This window comes from Acomys minous (assembly GCF_964271855.1).
Source record: "Acomys minous genome assembly, chromosome: 1".
NCBI lineage: Eukaryota > Metazoa > Chordata > Mammalia > Rodentia > Muridae > Acomys > Acomys minous.
In genome coordinates this window covers 31,612,377-31,618,266 of record NC_140483.1, presented here as the reverse complement: position 1 = coordinate 31,618,266, position 5,890 = coordinate 31,612,377, and positions in this window count along the sequence as shown.

Below are 5,890 nucleotides of genomic sequence, written 5' to 3'. Positions count from 1 at the left end.
GTTTTGATTTGGGGGGGGGAGGGGCATGGATAGATGATTATTTAGTTTAGAACTGCCAAAAATGAGGAAATGTGTCTCAGGGACGGAAAAGCACACCAAGTAGAAACTTCGCCTGCAGTCTCACTGGGCTAAATCAAGGTGTGTGCAGGGTGTCGTTCCTTCTGGAGACTCAAGCCACAATTGTCCATTTTAACTGCTAGAGAATGCCCAAGTTCGTTGGCGCCTGGGCCATCTTCCATCTTCGGACCTGGCAACATCACCTCTCGCTTTCTCTATGTTCTTCTGTAGTTAGAGCCCTGCCTGCAGAGATTCTTCACCTTTGGAGACTCACATGATTAGCTCCACGAAAGCTGTTCTGTTTCTTCTTTCCTTGTGAAGGAATTCACGGTCAAGCAATGCCCTGCTATTGCCTGTATCTAAAGAGGGAGGTTCCAAGAAGCCAAATGGCCCTGGGTCTAAGTCCAGGCTCGACTTCTTGGAGTTTGGAGGTATAGGACAAAGCAGGAACAACTGAAGCTAGAAAAGTACAACCAGGTGATCGTTCCAGAATGGGATGAGTGTTTTGCGCACTCTCAGTTGTTACATCAGGCAAAACATTAGCCCTGGAATGCTAGCCTGTCACAGCACTTTAAGTTCATTTCCAGAGGTGAATGGTACAATTACCCCCTGATTTAACAACTGTTTGCTGTAGAATAATGTCTCAGTCAACAACAGATTGTATTTGTGGCAGTGGCCTAATAATATTATATTGTGTAGTGACTTCGGAGCAATCATAGCTTGTGTGATAGTCAGACCATGATAAAGTAATGCGAAGACACATTCCTCAGAAAGCATCTTCATCACTGAGCAATGCGTATATTTAAAGTCAAGCAAACAGAAGATAGCACAGGGAGGATCATTGTTTTGACTCTTCTTTCTTTTAGAGATTTAAAATATTTTCATATGGACGAATGTTTTGTCTGTATGTATGTTTACATACTGTGTGCATGCAGTGCCCATGGAAGCCAGAAGAGGGCACCATATCCCTTGGAACTAGAGTTACAGAACTTAGTGAGCTGCCATGTGGGTGCTGGGAACCAAAGCCAAGTCCTCTGTGAGAGCAGCCTGTGCTCTTACCTGCTCAGCTTCCTCTCCAGCCTTAAAGGAGGAGCTTACTGTAAAATGGCGAGCACCACATGATGTAAACCTAAAATTTCAGGGACTGCTTTGACATCTTTGAGCTGCACACAAAGTACAGAATTGCAGCTGGAATGTGCCTGATGCTATAGCTCATTATTTTATCCTTTATTTCCATAGGATCTGATAGTTCTAGTGATCTTCCTCAGACACACTATGATACTGTTTTATTGCTGTGAAGAGATACCATGACCAAAGCAACTTTTATTTTTAAAAAGGCATTTAGTTGGGGTCTTGCCTACAGTTTCAGAGGGATGAACCATAATCATCATGCCAGGGAGTATGGCAGTAGGCAGACAGGTGGGTGGGTGGGCAGGCAGGCAGGCAGGCAGGCACACAGTCAGACACTCAGGCAGGCAGGCAGGCACACAGTCAGACACTCAGGCAGGCAGGCAGGCACACAGTCAGACACTCAGGCAGGCAGGCAGGCACACAGTCAGACACTCAGGCAGGCAGGCAGGCAGGCAGGCACACAGTCAGACACTCAGGCAGGCAGGCAGGCACACAGTCAGACACTCAGGCAGGCACACAGTCAGACACTCAGGCAGGCAGGCAGGCAGGCACACAGTCAGACACTCAGGCAGGCAGGCAGGCACACAGTCAGACACTCAGGCAGGCAGGCAGGCAGGCAGGCACACAGTCAGACACTCAGGCAGGCAGGCAGGCAGGCACACAGTCAGACACTCAGGCAGGCAGGCAGGCACACAGTCAGACACTCAGGCAGGCAGGCAGGCAGGCACACAGTCAGACACTCAGGCAGGCAGGCAGGGAGGCACACAGTCAGACACTCAGGCAGGCAGGCAGGCAGGCAAGCAGGCAGGCATGGTGCTGGAGAAATGAGCAGGCATCGTGCTGGAGAAAAAGTGGAGAGTTTACAGCTCATGTGCAAGTTTCAGGCAGAGAGTGAGAAAGCAAGACTGGACCCTGCTTGGGCATTTGAAATCCCAAAGCCTACCCCCAGCAACACACTTTCTTCAATAAGGCCACATGTCCTCATCCTTCTGAGCAGTTCTATTAACTGGTGACCAAGCATTCAAACAAACAAGGCCATGGGAGCCAGTCTCATGCAAACCAGCACACGCTGCATTTTTAGATGAGAATACTGAAATCATCTTTTCCCTACTTTATGTATTGGGTTATGGCAAATTGGGACTGGAATTGGAATGTATGGAATCCCATGTTTTGTTTTGTTTTGTTTTGTTTTGTTTTCTCTCTCTCTTTTCTAAATTAGACCATAACTAATCTTTTTATGGTCAAAAAACCATGAGAGTTTTTAAAAAAAAAATATACTTCCTATTGTCCATTTCCTAGCCTTTCCAGGCTCCTTCCATCATGATAGCCTGCAGCATTCCTTGGTTTTGGAAACATCAGTGGTTGCAGAGAGAGAGATGTTCAGAAAGCATTCACGACTGGGGTTTCTATGGCCATCACGAGATACAAATATTAAAGAGCCAAGAACTGGAGGCTGTATTGGAGACAGTGTAAGGATGCTTCTTACAGAACAATCCAGGAATGGAGCAGTTCTCATGGAAGATGCTGAGTCTTGCTGTTGAGTTCACTGAAGCTAGGACACAGAGGTCACTTGGCAGGAACAGTCAAAGGTGATGAAACATATCTGGGGCTCAGGAAAGGATGGCTGGTCACATGATCAACTCTGTGGGTGATATTCAATGTTAAATCTAATTAAAATTACATAGGCAAGAAATTGCTTTTCAGTAGAAATATAAACATATCCACAGTGCTTGAAAGTCTCACTAAGCTGTTCTGTATTATATGTGAATTCTGTTTCCATTAAGGTGCTGTCAGACACTGGGCATTTGTCCTATGTCTTTGTGCTTTAAGGCAGTGCCCTCCACTACACCAGAAGGGGTATAAAACTATCCATCTCGTCCTCTATTTGCCACCTAGCCTGTTTCTTTTGGGCTGATATCATAGCTTAATTATTATGTGAAAGGTCTGATAACTTTTCTTACAGGAAAAGTAGCTGATGCACAAATTCCTGGGAAGAATAAATTGTTCTTATCCAGAGGGGAAAAACTGTGGGAAAAAAGCATGAGAAAGGAAGAAAGGTTACATAACACAGAGAGGCCAAGTAGGGAGGTGCAAGAGACCCAGAATTGAAGCTTTTGTGACCAGGTTTTGGTGGGAACAGATGTGGAATAAAATGGCTTCATTCCTTAAGAGAGGTTGACTTACAGAAAGGGGAGGGACTGGTCTGCTATCTGCTATTGGGAAGCTGGCTATTGGATTTTTATGAGGAACAGATCTACTGTAAAGCCAGTGGGTGGTGCCGTGACTCTGAATTGGTTCTTTGCGGTAGGAGAGTGGCAGGATTGGCAGATAGTGGTGGAATCTAATGGAGGAAAGTCCTTTCTCAGCCTGCAATGGCGTGACTGACTCCATGGCATGAATTAAGAAGTCAAGCTGCACGTAAGGACCTCTAACGTCCCTGTTCTTGTTAACGAGACAAGAAACACACCGTTCTACCCTTTGCATTCTTTTGTCTAAAGAAGTGTTAAAGTTTGGGCTGGGGAGATGGCTAAGGCTGTAAAGTGTCTGCTGTGTAAGCGTGAGGACCTGAATTTAGGTTCCCAGAACCCTTGTGAAATCCAGGCTATGCCTCTGCAACCTGAGCGCCGCTGGAGCGTGGTAGAGGAAGGCGCCCGATGTCACCTGCTGACGTACACATGCGTATGCATCAGGTTCCTTCATGCACACAGGTACACACCCACACAAATGTACGTATACAACACACACACACACACACACACACACACACTCACACACTCACTCACACACGTTGTAGTCTGTATGTGAGATGTCTCCACAAGCTTGTGTGTGTCTCCAGAGGGTGGTCCTGCTTTGCGACATCGTGGAATCTTTGAGAAGTAAGGCTTAACTAAAGGAAGTGGGTAACTCCATGGCGGCAGGTCTGGAGGTGTATAGACTGGCCCTCCTATTGAGCTTTTTTTCCCCCCTGGCTTTCCTAAGATGTGAGCAAGCTACCATCCCACTACCATGGACAGACACTAACTACCGTGAATGCTGCCTTGCTTTCCCCACCATCAGATTGAGCTAGCATAAATCCTTCCTTGCCTCAGTTGCTTCTGACAGGTATTTACACCAATGAGAAAATATTGCATCTTGGCCCTTTGAGTGTCCCAGGACCTTTTGTCAGCAACGTTTCACAATCTGGTATTTACAATATCCTGGTACTTTAATGTTGATTTAACCTTCACACCCTCATATGTAAGCATTGCCTGGCCTCCCTTGCTTTCTGAAACCTTGCAAGTCTCCATCAGCCCATGACTCTTGCATTCTGTGTTAATAAGCTACTTGTACTTCCAGAAAAGCATGCTGGGAGCTATATCTTTTCAGGCACTCTCCTTCAAAATGAGTATTTTTCTAGTGGCTTTTTTTTTTCAGTTTTCCATCATGGAGCCTCTCATGGATGGGGTCTTGCCTGCAAGGAACCACTCCTGCTCTCCCTGTGAAAAATGTATGACTTCCTTTTAAGGACACTGACCTCATTAACAGTCACAGACACTGGGTTTGGATCTACCTTGTCCTCAACTTTAAGTGGCTTTGTGACACTTTCCTTGAAAACGCTACATTTTCACCACTCTCCGCTCCTCTTTCTGCTCTGCTTTCCTCCATTGTGAATCTGGAAATGCAAGGAGCGTGCCACGGCCTGAGTGCTGAGCTGAGATGTCCTCCTCCCTCAAACAAAGTAGTCAGTGGCTTTGGGATTCAGCTGCATTCTGATTATCAGGACTTGGACAGAACCATGTATATATTTGGGGGGGGGGGCACAAAATATAACATGAACAACCTGTAGTCTAGCTCCAGAGTCCTTTCTCTACCTGGAAACCTCACAAGCCTGGCCTGTACTGTCTCCATTTTATTTGGCACCCCAGTCTCCTGGACTCCGGCCAGTTAAGCTCTGTTTACAGCATTCTCAGTACTAAATAGAGTGTCCCAAGACAGATTGATGCTTCAGGCAGCATAACTGAAGTTGAGAGGCTAGCCAAGCCTGTTGGAGCCAAAAGGATGCCACTGCAAGGCCCTTGTGTTTGGACATGGAGCTGCCCGGCTTGGTTTTCACCCTGCTGGCTGTTGGTCTTTCATGCCATCTTTATTTGCTCTGTCCTCCGTCTTCCCTCCATGTGATTACTCCAGGCGTTGTATGTTGGACACATGTAGCTTTTTGTTCTAATTTATATTTTATAGCTGCTCACACCTAAGAGACAGACACAACTGAGGGATTATAAGGACTCTTCAAGTTGGGATCAGGGCATTTTACTTTATAAGATTAGTTATTGGTCAGGGGCATAGGGCTATATGGTTGGAGTGTAAAACGTTCCCTGGAAGCTCTTGTGTTTCAACACTTTGCCCCCAGCTGGTAGTGCTGTTTTTAGGGTGTTGTGGTACCTTTTAAAGGTGGAGCTTAAAAGGTGGGCCTGCAAGTGGTAGGGGTAACTGGGTCTAATAGGCCTTGAGATTGATAGCTTGGCCCAAGTTCTGTTCTGCTTGCCAAATGTTCTGCTGTGGTGTGAGCATGCCACCTCACAACAGCCACCCCCCACCCCCCACAGACCCGGAATGTCACGGACAGGAGTGACTCTTGTCCTTCTGGATGCTGCTGTGCCTTTTGCACTATGAAATTATGACCTAATAAAAACTTTTGTCCCTAAGTTGTTTTGGTCAGGCAATT